We start from the raw sequence: 13,991 nt of genomic DNA, 5'->3' as shown, positions 1-13,991 counted from the left end.
TTAGTTGTTTTTGATATTCTTATGTCTCTTATCAGGTCCTCATTATTTGTGAAGATAGGGTCAAGTGTGTTTTCTAGTCTTGTTGGCTCTGTTGTGATTATGAGTGGCTAGCATGTGGTTGTGGTGTGGCTGGCATGTGGTTGTGGTGAGGCTGTGTTGTGATTGTGAAGTGACTTGCAAACTTGTGGTTGTGGTGTCGATGCGTTGTGATTGCCGTGTGGCTGGCATGTGGTTGTGGTGTGGCTGTGATGGGATTGTGGTGTGGATGGCGTGTGGTTGTGGTGTGGCTGTGTTGTGAATGTGGTGTGGCTGGCGTGTGGTTGTGGTGTGGCTGGCGTGTAGTTGTGGTGTGGCTGGCGTATGGTTGTGGTGTGACTGTGTTGTGATTGTGGTGTGGCTGGCGTGTGGTTGTGGTGTGGCTGGCGTGTAGTTGTGGTGTGGCTGGCTTGTGGTTGTGGTGTGGCTGGCGTGTGGTCAGGTTCTTGGTCTGGAACGATATAGTTATGGAGCTGAAGTCTTCTCCAGGCTGAGGGACTGACCACCTTACATATTTTGTCTCCATAATTGTTGGACTGAGTACATCACCTTCATTTTACCACTACACCAGCTGCCATTGTATTTGACTGAAGAAGCCTAATGTGTAGGCGAAACGTTTCAAAAACAAAGATATCTAACTGTTACACATGTATCTTAATCATCAACTTTTCGATATTTTATACAATTTTCAACATGACATTTATTTAACGTGATTTAACGGGGATAAAAAATCGACATTATTTTGCACATAAAACCTCCATCCTGGAAATTATTCCAGCCATTCCAGGATGCTGCGAATGGTCTCAGAATCTTTGGTCACTGGAAACATTCACATGTCATTTGTTCTATGACTTTGTTTTGACTGTATACAAGAGTTGGAAATTTAAAAGTCGATTGGACGAGGCATTCTCGAGCTGTGAGAGAAAACTGAAAAGTTTGAAGAAAAAACAGAGTATGAAATATTCAGGCAACCTCTTAATTAATGATCCCCTTCTGGGATACGTAGCAAACAATTCACTCAGGAAAATTATTCACAAAATTTAATAAAGTTAAACAATGTGACTTACTACTTCTGTCTCCAAGGCAGAACTTGTTGAGGGGTAAGTCATCTCACGGTGTAAATCGAAAATTTGATTTCTGGTCACCGGTGAAGGTAAATCAGAAGTGTTTAAAACACACCTATTTTTAATGAGTAACAATATTTTGAACAAATGTATTTTGAGAGTGCATGAGAAAAAAATTGTTACAGAATAGAGTAGATATATGAAACAGTACGTGATTTAAAGACACATATGTGTACCAAGGTGTGCAGCTCACTGGAAGACGACCTCTGGTCTACACAGTATATGTGTGTAGATACGAATGGCTGAAGACTATGTCTACAGTATAAAGAGTGTAAACATCAACAAGAACAATCAGAGAAGCGGTCCATTCGCTCCTAGAAAAAGAAAAAGACATATGTATGAGTGGCTTCTTTAGTCATTCGTGGCGAAATGTTTCCTCTAATAAATGTTCTGAACTGTTTATAAATGTCTTTTTCCATATCTTGTCGGTATCACCATACTATTTTTCACTCCTAGAATAGGGTGAGTCAACATACCTGTGTAATTAGTAAGTCTATAAAGCTGGATTTTTTTTTTTTTTTTAGATTTTGCCACCGAAGTGGCTAGTTTATTGTGCACCCCATATCCATCCTGTGGACGGTAGCGCGAGAGCATGTGGATACACAAAAGGCCTAGGAACTAGGCCCCAGATAAAGCTGGACAAATACCGAATCCCCTCGTTATCTAGTATGCAGCAGCTAACCTCTTTCTACAACCAAGTTCAGACCAGTGTAAAAAGTGGGTCCAGTGCCTAAGTGAATTCCAGTGCAGTGTACTTCACGCAAGCACACGGTCCGCACAGGATGGACGCATGCAGTACAAAACTGAGTCTTCTTAGCAGATGCAGGTACTGATTCAGCTCTGTTACGGAGCTTTTGGTCAGTATTTGACATGCACCATGTCCCCTTGGCCAGTTAGGAGCACAGTTGGTCATTGTCTTCCAGGATGTGTCAACCATCCGGGCGTGGCATGGGTAATTAGGCTCTCTGACAGTCTCACGCTTCAGGAGGGTTGACGACTAGAAGGAGGTTACCTCCCTTTTAGGAACACCTCAGACTGACAAACCCTCTTGTGCCTCTGGCTGTCTTACTTTATAACAGTTCTCTCTTTCTTAACAGGTATGATGTAGCTATAACAGCGAGTCTTCTCATACTCCAGAATTCTATTCACTATTAAGTTTAACTTGTGCCTAAACTTTTCACGTAGTGTATTAAGGTTGTACATATTTTCTGGTGGTGGAAATATGAATTATACCAAAATTATCCTTTTGCATATTCTTTATTCTTACTTTCCCGCTCTTTCATTGTGTGTTAAAAGTCAGTTCAATACACAGCCGGGTACTGAAGGCCTTTGAAAAGGACCTAAATTCGTGACGGAGACTAAGTCACAAATCCAGTAAATTCCCACACGGCACAGTGGTGACACGAAATTAAGTGTTCATGAGAGTGAAGCAGTGTTCGTGAGAGTGAAGAAGTGTTTTCTGATGAATCCGAACGAGATCAGGGTGACTACTAGTCCTAGTAGTGGCAATGTCAATAATGTGATTAAAAATGACAAAGCTTACAAATATAGACATAAGCTGCGGTCACAAAAAATACAGGAGTTTTAAGTCACAAGATCGACAGTACATGTGAAATTGTATCAGTGGAAACAGAGCGCCAGCAGTACTTTGAGTCCTTCCCAAGACACGACAGAACGTCGCGTGAGTCAGTCCACCATTTGTTATGCAAAGGCACAGCACCTCAACATTCCCCCAGTATCACAATATACATACTTAAATCTATCTCATATAAATATAAAAATGCTAGATAAAGCTCATGGAGAGCGAAACGTTGCCACAATAAAATGTCACATTAGTTGCACTTGTGTCCCTTTACCTAACATAGGGAGTTGTTACTAGGTTAAGTCTTACAATTAAGAGTGTATACAGAACTGTGGTCCCCCCCCCCCTTAGTTGGTAGCTGCACGAATCCCCCTCCCCCTCTCCCCCAAATGGGTGAAGGATTTTAACAATTTATCTGAGAATCAAACAAGATTTCCCACACTTTGCTTTCCCCTTGGTACTCACCCTTCCTTCCTCCGGCAGGGATGGCACTTTCGACGAGGAGTACGAGAGGGTCAAGCCACCGCTTCGACGGATCGACCATTACCTGCCTCCTGACTGTCCCTGCTGCAACATGACCAAACGCTTCACTATGGCTCTCCTAGCCAGCATAGGTCAGTCACCCTTTCACAGCATGACAGCTATTACAAACACAGGTAAAGAATGGCCTGTGAGACCTGTTTGTAATGGGAATTGGAGCAAACAAACTCAGCAGTAGACTATAATGTATATTTTGCTTTCGCCTACTATATACAAATATGCACACTGTGTACAGATAGAATAATAATAAGTGTGCACGACGGTGACAGAACGCAAAGCAGAAGCCAGAGAGAGTGTACTGTACTCAACCAGCAGATAGGCAAGTCTGCCAATGCTTACCGCAAGTGAACCACGTTGCTTCAGCTTTGGCGGGCTTGCCTGTGAGTGGTCAATGAGCCAAGGTACTGATTTTTAAACCCTTAGCACCCTGTTCACTAGTTGGGAGGCAACCTATATGGGAGTGTGACATATATGGAATAAATTGTAACATACTCTTTGTGTGCCACAACAGCATAGGTCAGTCACTCCTTTACAGCATGACAGCATAGGTCAATCACCTCTTCACAGCACGACAGCATAGGTCAGTCACCCCTCACATCACGACAGTATAGGTCAGTCAAACTTTCACAGCATGACAGCATAGGTCAGTCACCCCTCACAGCACGACAGTATAGATCAGTTACCCCTCACAGCACGACAGTATAGGTCAGTCACCCCTTCACAGCACGACAGCATAGGTCAGTCACCCCACACAGCATGACAGTATAGGCCAATCACCCCTCACAGCAAGACAGCATAGGTCAGCCACCGATTCACAGCACGACAGCATAGGTCAGTCACCCCTTCACAGCATGACAGCATAGGTCAGTCACCCCGTCACAGCACGACAGTATAGGTCAGTCACCCCGTCACAGCATGACAGAATAGGTCAGTCACCCCTTCACAGCATGACAGCATAGGTCAGTCAACCCTTCACAGCATGACAGCGTAGGTCAGTCACCCCTTCACAGCATGACAGCATAGGTCAGTCACCCCTCACAGCACGACAGTATAGGTGAGTCACCCCTTCACAGCATGACAGCATAGGTCAGTCACCCTCACAGCACGACAGTATAGGTGAGTCACCCCGTCACAGCATGACAACATAGGTCAGTCACCCCTCACAGCACGACAGTATAGGTCAGTCACCCCGTCACAGCATGACAGCATAGGTCAGTCACCCCTTCACAGCATGACAGCGCAGGTCAGTCACCCCTTCACAGCATGACAGCATAGGTCAGTCACCCCTCACAGCACGACAGTATAGGTGAGTCACCCCTTCACAGCATGACAGCATAGGTCAGTCATCCCTCACAGCACGACAGTATAAATCAGTCACCCCTCACAGCACCACAGCATAGGTCAGTCGCCTCTTCACAGCATGACAGCATAGGTCAGTCACCCCTTACAGCACGACAGTATAGGTCAGTCACCCCTTCACAGCATGACAGCATAGGTCAGTCACCCTCACAGCACGACAGTATAGGTGAGTCACCCCGTCACAGCATGACAACATAGGTCAGTCACCCCTCACAGCACGACAGTATAGGTCAGTCACCCCGTCACAGCATGACAGCATAGGTCAGTCACCCCTTCACAGCATGACAGCGCAGGTCAGTCACCCCTTCACAGCATGACAGCATAGGTCAGTCACCCCTCACAGCACGACAGTATAGGTGAGTCACCCCTTCACAGCATGACAGCATAGGTCAGTCATCCCTCACAGCACGACAGTATAAATCAGTCACCCCTCACAGCACCACAGCATAGGTCAGTCGCCTCTTCACAGCATGACAGCATAGGTCAGTCACCCCTTACAGCACGACAGTATAGGTCAGTCACCCCTTCACAGCATGACAGCATAGGTCAGTCACCCCTCACAGCACGACAGTATAGGTCAGTCACCCCGTCACAGCATGACAGCATAGGTCAGTCACACCTTCAAAGCATGACAGCATAGGTCAGTTACCCCTCGCAGCACGAGAGTATAGGTCAGTCACCCCGTCACAGAATGGCAGCATTGGTCAGTCACCCCTTCACAGCACGACAGTATAGGTCAGTCACCCCGTCAGAGCATGTCAGCATAGGTCAGTCACCCCTTCACAGCACGACAATATAGGCCAGTCATCCCGTCACAGCATGGCAGCATAGGTCAGTCACCCCTCACATCACGACAGTATAGGTCAGTCAAACTTTCACAGCATGACAGCATAGGTCAGTCACCCCTCACAGCACGACAGTATAGATCAGTTACCCCTCACAGCACGACAGTATAGGTCAGTCACCCCTTCACAGCACGACAGCATAGGTCAGTCACCCCACACAGCATGACAGTATAGGCCAATCACCCCTCACAGCAAGACAGCATAGGTCAGCCACCGATTCACAGCACGACAGCATAGGTCAGTCACCCCTTCACAGCATGACAGCATAGGTCAGTCACCCCGTCACAGCACGACAGTATAGGTCAGTCACCCCGTCACAGCATGACAGAATAGGTCAGTCACCCCTTCACAGCATGACAGCATAGGTCAGTCAACCCTTCACAGCATGACAGCGTAGGTCAGTCACCCCTTCACAGCATGACAGCATAGGTCAGTCACCCCTCACAGCACGACAGTATAGGTGAGTCACCCCTTCACAGCATGACAGCATAGGTCAGTCACCCTCACAGCACGACAGTATAGGTGAGTCACCCCGTCACAGCATGACAACATAGGTCAGTCACCCCTCACAGCACGACAGTATAGGTCAGTCACCCCGTCACAGCATGACAGCATAGGTCAGTCACCCCTTCACAGCATGACAGCATAGGTCAGTCACCCCTCACAGCACGACAGTATAGGTGAGTCACCCCTTCACAGCATGACAGCATAGGTCAGTCATCCCTCACAGCACGACAGTATAAATCAGTCACCCCTCACAGCACCACAGCATAGGTCAGTCGCCTCTTCACAGCATGACAGCATAGGTCAGTCACCCCTTACAGCACGACAGTATAGGTCAGTCACCCCTTCACAGCATGACAGCATAGGTCAGTCACCCTCACAGCACGACAGTATAGGTGAGTCACCCCGTCACAGCATGACAACATAGGTCAGTCACCCCTCACAGCACGACAGTATAGGTCAGTCACCCCGTCACAGCATGACAGCATAGGTCAGTCACCCCTTCACAGCATGACAGCGCAGGTCAGTCACCCCTTCACAGCATGACAGCATAGGTCAGTCACCCCTCACAGCACGACAGTATAGGTGAGTCACCCCTTCACAGCATGACAGCATAGGTCAGTCATCCCTCACAGCACGACAGTATAAATCAGTCACCCCTCACAGCACCACAGCATAGGTCAGTCGCCTCTTCACAGCATGACAGCATAGGTCAGTCACCCCTTACAGCACGACAGTATAGGTCAGTACCCCTTCACAGCATGACAGCATAGGTCAGTCACCCCTCACAGCACGACAGTATAGGTCAGTCACCCCGTCACAGCATGACAGCATAGGTCAGTCACACCTTCAAAGCATGACAGCATAGGTCAGTTACCCCTCGCAGCACGAGAGTATAGGTCAGTCACCCCGTCACAGAATGGCAGCATTGGTCAGTCACCCCTTCACAGCACGACAGTATAGGTCAGTCACCCCGTCAGAGCATGTCAGCATAGGTCAGTCACCCCTTCACAGCACGACAATATAGGCCAGTCAACCCGTCACAGCATGGCAGCATAAGTCAGTCACCCTTCACAGCACGACAGTATAAGTCAGTCACCCCGTCACAGCATGACAGCATAGGTCAGTCACCTCTCACAGCACGACAGTATAGGTGAGTCCCCTCTTCACAGCATGACAGCATAGGTCAGTCACCCCTCAGCACGACAGTATAGGTCTGTCACCCCGTCACAGTATGACAGCATAGGTCAGTCACCCCTCACAGCACGACAGTATAGGTCAGTCACCCCTTCACAGCATGACAGCATCGGTTAGTCACCCCTCAGCACGACAGTATAAGTCAGTCACCCCCTCACAGCATGACAGCATAGGTCAGTCACACCTTCAAAGCATGACAGCATAGGTCAGTTACCCCTCGCAGCACGAGAGTATAGGTCAGTCACCCCGTCACAGAATGGCAGCATTGGTCAGTCACCCCTTCACAGCACGACAGTATAGGTCAGTCACCCCGTCAGAGCATGTCAGCATAGGTCAGTCACCCCTTCACAGCACGACAATATAGGCCAGTCATCCCGTCACAGCATGGCAGCATAGGTCAGTCACCCTTCACAGCACGACAGTATAAGTCAGTCACCCCGTCACAGCATGACAGCATAGGTCAGTCACCTCTCACAGCACGACAGTATAGGTGAGTCCCCTCTTCACAGCATGACAGCATAGGTCAGTCACCCCTCAGCACGACAGTATAGGTCTGTCACCCCGTCACAGTATGACAGCATAGGTCAGTCACCCCTCACAGCACGACAGTATAGGTCAGTCACCCCTTCACAGCATGACAGCATCGGTTAGTCACCCCTCAGCACGACAGTATAAGTCAGTCACCCCCTCACAGCATGACAGCATAGGTCAGTCACCCCGTCACAGCATGGCAGCATAGGTCAGTCACTCATTCACAGCACGACAGTATAGGTCAGTCATCCCGTCACAGCATTACAGCATAGGTCAGGCACCCCTTAACAGCACGACAATATAGGTCAGTCACCCCGTCACAGCACGACAGTATAGGTCAGTCACCCCTTCACAGCATGACAGCATAGGTCAATCACCCCGTCACAGCATGGCAGCATAGCTCAGTCACCCCTTCACAGCACGACAGTATAGGTCAGTCACCCCGTCACAGCATGGCAGCATAGGTCAGTCACTCCTTCACAGCACGACAGTATAGGTCAGTCATCCCGTCACAGCATGACAGCATAGGTCAGGCACCCCTCACAGCACGACAGTATAGGTCAGTCACCCCGTCACAGCACGACAGTATAGGTCAGTCACCCCCTCACAGCATGACAGCATAGGTCAGTCACCCCGTCACAGCATGGCAGCATAGCTCAGTCACCCCTTCACAGCACGACAGTATAGGTCAGTCACCCCGTCACAGCATGGCAGCATAGGTCAGTCACTCCTTCACAGCACGACAGTATAGGTCAGTCATCCCGTCACAGCATGACAGCATAGGTCAGTCACCCCTCACAGCACGACAGTATAGGTCAGTCACCCCTTCACAGCATGACAGCATAGGTCAGTCACCCCGTCACAGCATGGCAGCATAGGTCAGTCACTCCTTCACAGCACGACAGTATAGGTCAGTCATCCCGTCACAGCATGACAGCATAGGTCAGGCACCCCTTAACAGCACGACAGTATAGGTCAGTCACCCCGTCACAGCACGACAGTATAGGTCAGTCACCCCTTCACAGCATGACAGCATAGGTCAGTCACACCGTCACATCATGGCAGCATAGCTCAGTCACCCCTTCACAGCACGACAGTATAGGTCAGTCACCCCGTCACAGCATGGCAGCATAGGTCAGTCACTCCTTCACAGCACGACAGTATAGGTTAGTCACCCCTTCACAGCACGACAGTATAGGTCAGTCACCCCTTCACAGCACGACAGTATAGGTCAGTCACCCCTTCACAGCACGACAGTATAGGTCAGTCACCCCGTCACAGCATGGCAGCATAGGTCAGTCACTCCTTCACAGCACGACAGTATAGGTCAGTCACCCCTTCACAGCACGACAGTATAGGTCAGTCACCCCGTCACAGCACGACAGTATAGGTCAGTCACCCCGTCACAGCATGGCAGCATAGGTCAGTCACCCCGTCACAGCACGACAGTATAGGTCAGTCACCCCGTCACAGCATGGCAGCATAGGTCAGTCACCCCTTCACAGCACGACAGTATAGGTCAGTCACCCCTTCACAGCACGACAGTATAGGTCAGTCACCCCGTCACAGCATGACAGCATAGGTCAGTCACCCCTCACAGCACGACAGTATAGGTCAGTCACCCCTTCACAGTATGACAGCATAGGTCAGTCACCCCTCACAGCACGACAGTATAGGTCAGTCACCCCGTCACAGCATGACAGCATAGGTCAGTCACCCCTCACAGCACGACAGTATAGGTCAGTCACCCCTTCACAGCATGGCAGCATAGGTCAGTCACCCCTTCACAGCATGACAGCATAGGTCAGTCACCCCTCACAGCACGACAGTATAGGTCAGTCACCCCTTCACAGCATGACAGCATAGGTCAGTCACCCCGTCACAGCATGGCAGCATAGGTAAGTCACTCCTTCACAGCACGACAGTATAGGTCAGTCATCCCGTCACAGCATGACAGCATAGGTCAGGCACCCCTTAACAGCACGACAGTATAGGTCAGTCACCCCTTCACAGCACGACAGTATAGGTCAGTCACCCCGTCACAGCACGACAGTATAGGTCAGTCACCCCTTCACAGCATGACAGCATAGGTCAGTCACACCGTCACAGCATGGCAGCATAGCTCAGTCACCCCTTCACAGCACGACAGTATAGGTCAGTCACCCCGTCACAGCATGGCAGCATAGGTCAGTCACTCCTTCACAGCACGACAATATAGGTCAGTCACCCGTTCACAGCACGACAGTATAGGTCAGTCACCCCTTCACAGCACGACAGCATAGGTCAGTCACCCCTTCACAGCACGACAGTATAGGTCAGCCACCCCGTCACAGCATGGCAGCATAGGTCAGTCACCCCGTCACAGCACGACAGTATAGGTCAGTCACCCCGTCACAGCATGGCAGCATAGGTCAGTCACCCCTTCACAGCACGACAGTATAGGTCAGTCACCCCTTCACAGCACGACAGTATAGGTCAATCACCCCGTCACAGCATGACAGCATAGGTCAGTCACCCCTCACAGCACGACAGTATAGGTCAGTCACCCCTTCACAGCATGACAGCATAGGTCAGTCACCCCTCACAGCACGACAGTATAGGTCAGTCACCCCGTCACAGCATGACAGCATAGGTCAGTCACCCCTCACAGCACGACAGTATAAGTCAATCACCCCGTCACAGCACGACAGTATAGGTCAGTCACCCCTTCACAGCATGGCAGCATAGGTCAGTCACCCCGTCACAGCACGACAGTATAGGTCAGTCACCCCGTCACAACAAGACATGGTCATTGTTACTTCCTGTCAAGGTCATTATATATACTCTTGTCAAGGTCATATATATTTCTGTCAAGGACATTTCATATACTCTTGTCAAGGTCATTATTACCCCTTGTCAAGGTCATTTTTACTTCCTCCTCAAGGTCATCTATTACTCCCTGTCAAGATCATTATTCCTATCTGTCATGATCATTTTTACTCCCTGTCATGATCATTATTACTCCTTGTCATGATCATTATTACTCCTTGTCATGATCATTATTACTCCCTGTCATGATTTTTATTACTCCCTGTCACGATCATTATTACTCCCTGTCATGATCATTATTACTCCCTGTCATGATCATTATTACTCCCTGTCATGATCATTATTACTCCCTGTCATGATCATGTCATGATAATTATTACTCCCTGTCATGATTATTACTCCCTGTCATGATCATTATTACTCCCTGTCATGATCATTATTACTCCCTGTCATGATCATTATTACTCCCTGTCATGATCATTATTACTCCCTGTCATGATCATTATTACTCCCTGTCATGATCATTATTACTCCCTGTCATGATCATTATTACTCCCTGTCATGATCATTATTACTCCCTGTCATGATCATTATTACTCCCTGTCAAGATCATTTACAAGTCTCATCCTGGACAACTGAACGTCAAAAAGTGTTCTATATAATTAGTGCTTATACGTGTGTCTTTTGAAGCAAAACAAATTGTTTTGCGTTATTTTCTTAATGGAGTAAAAACCCATCACTGGCACGCCAGTGGTTACTTTATTACTGATACCCATCCCCGGCACGCCAGTGGTTACTTTATTACTGATACCCATCCCCGGCACGCCAGTGGTTACTTTATTACTGATACCCATCCCCGGCACGCCAGTGGTTACTTTATTACTGATACCCATCCCCGGCACGCCAGTGGTTACTTTATTACTGATACCCATCCCCGGCACGCCAGTGGTTACTTTATTACTGATACCCATCCCCGGCACGCCAGTGGTTACTTTATTACTGATACCCATCCCCGGCACGCCAGTGGTTACTTTATTACTGATACCCATCCCCGGCACGCCAGTGGTTACTTTATTACTGATACCCACCCCCGGCACGCCAACTATTGCTTCAGCAGTGAGCAGACCAAAAAAAATTCTTTTGTCACCTTTAAATGTCAATGTAAATGACTCTCTTTTTTTTAGTCAAGAAATGTCTTAGATCTTCTCCAAGAGACATTTTTCCAGAACCTGGAAACACCAGCGGGTGATCAGAGCACCTGAGGCCACGTGTTGCAGCAGTCACCTGGTTGCATGAGGCAGTGTAGCGCGCTATCCTCTTTAACCTCCACGTGGACCACACCTCTAGCCACGCCCTCACCGCTCAGCTGATCGCTGCATGGCCTCACCTCTTCTCCCCCCAGCACCTCTCTCACGCCCTCTCCTTCTCACCTGTTGCTGAAGGAGAGCATTGGTGGGTGTGTTGCACCTGCCCCTCCTCTACCTGAAGCTGAGTGGAAGGCTGGGCGTGGCCGGCCCCGCCCTCACACCTGTTGGCGCAGAGGGAGAGGTGGGGGGTGTGACGACACCTGCCCCGCCCTCTCCACGTGCTCCACGCTGAGAGCCACACCCACTCTCACAAACACACCCTCTCTCTCTCTCCCCCTCTCTTACTCTCTTCCCGGCGCTCACCACCTTCCTTCACATGGTTCTTTCTCTCGTTGTCGTGGCCTTCCCGTTTTCTCTTGCCATTTGATTTGCTTTCAACTTTTATTTTTATCTTTCTGTTGATCAGCTCATTTACATGACTGTGACGTCCTGTTCCCTATCGTGCCCACCTGTTGCCCACAAGGCATCCATCTTATTTTCGGTGATATTCCAGAGGCACACGTCTAGTTAACAAAGGCAGTAAAGCAAGAGTAAAACCCTCTTCTTTAATTCATCTAACTTCACACATCAAATAAAGTCCTTAAGAGACTAATGATAAAAGGCAAATTACCAGTTTTATGAGAAAGTTGCAAGCACCACAGACCCGACCATCCTGGCTCTCTAGTAGGGAGATCATTCCTTCAGACAATGGAATAATATGCAATTAAAAATGTTGCATACATGGATTTTTGCAAAGGTATGTGTCAAATGACATTAAGGAATCATAGTTTATAATCCATTCATTCCAAACATCCCAAAGGACACCTTATTTTTTTGGTAAACATACAAGAGCTGAAATCGGCAACAAATAACAAAGTTAACTATTTCAATGGACACCTCACAGAAGCAGCCGTAAGAAGCGTTTAAAAAAATACACATAAGAGATGTTCTGGACGGTGAGATATTGATGCAGTTGTTGTAGACACTTATGAAACTCGTCGAATGAAGGTGCAGAAGTTCTGGGAGTAAAAGTAGAGAAAAGGAGTTTGGTAATTATTCCTTCGTATAAACCACCGTCAGCAAGAACTGAAGAATTCAGGGAACAGTTAAGGAAGATACACAACTGATTTGAGTATCCTGAAAACTCTACACCAAATATTATCCTCAGAGATTTCAATCTGTCACGTGTTTGGAAGATGGTCGACAGGATATAATACCTGGAAGCAGGCTAGCCCTCTAAAACAAAGATATTAACAAGCAAACGACATCCCCCACCCATGTATCTGCAGGGTGAAAACATTAGGTACGTTAAAACTTACAGATATCTTGGTGTAGATGTGCCCTTTAACAAATCCACTATACCACAGCTAAATAAGAAATGCAAAGATAAGCTAAATGCTCTCAAAACTGTTGCTGACTACAACCCCAACTATAATGCTAATGTGAGAATCGTGAGAATGATGTACATAACCTATGTTAGGTCCTTAAATGATTATGCTGCTCCCATGTTGATATTAGCTCGAGAAAGTGCTCTCCGACCCTTGGAGTTAATGCAAAATGAAGCTCTCAGAATTATTCTTGGTTGTCCTAAATCTACAAAGGTTCTTAATATGAGAAAGGAGCTTTGCATTTCTAGTATTAGTAATAGGATTGTTGAGATTAACACTGTACTCAGTATTAGAATGTTAAGAAATGAACCAGACACTGTCACAATGGATCTTACTAAATGTCTAGAAGTAAATACACACAGATCTAAATGGATTGTGAAAACGTGCAATTACGTTAAGTTTTATAACCTGCATGAACTTTATCACTGTAGGCAACAAGAGCATTTCACCCCTCCATGGAAGATGTGTTCATTTAATATAACATACCTGCAAGTCCCTCCCAAGAAGCTCATTGCTAGTAATCCCTTCCTTAAATCACTTGTTAAAGCAACTGCTCGAGAAGAAATTTCTCGACTAGCTAGTAGTAATAAGTTATCACAAGTTATATACACTGATGGATCTAAACAGGAGTCTTCTGGCAGGGCTGCATCTGCTCTTGTTGCCACCTCCCTAGTTAAGAACGATAATAAATTTGTTGAACTAGGAATAAGAATTAACAACTGGGCGTCTAT

The 13,991-nt window shown here is 47.7% G+C and overlaps 1 long non-coding RNA gene across 1 annotated transcript in view; it reads left to right on the top strand.

Moving 5' to 3' along the window:
* Positions 1–3,323, top strand: part of LOC138853343 (uncharacterized) — a 316,881-nt gene extending 313,558 nt beyond the window's left edge. Inside the window, exon 3 of the long non-coding RNA XR_011392550.1 lies at positions 3,226–3,323. This is a non-coding gene — a long non-coding RNA (uncharacterized lncRNA). The remainder of the gene's footprint in view (positions 1–3,225) is intronic.
* Positions 3,324–13,991: the final 10,668 nt, after the last annotated feature.

Source organism: Cherax quadricarinatus, chromosome 2, assembly GCF_038502225.1.
Source record: "Cherax quadricarinatus isolate ZL_2023a chromosome 2, ASM3850222v1, whole genome shotgun sequence".
Lineage (NCBI taxonomy): Eukaryota > Metazoa > Arthropoda > Malacostraca > Decapoda > Parastacidae > Cherax > Cherax quadricarinatus.
Note: the sequence above shows the minus strand (reverse complement) of the source record. Positions and strands in the feature narration are given on the sequence as shown.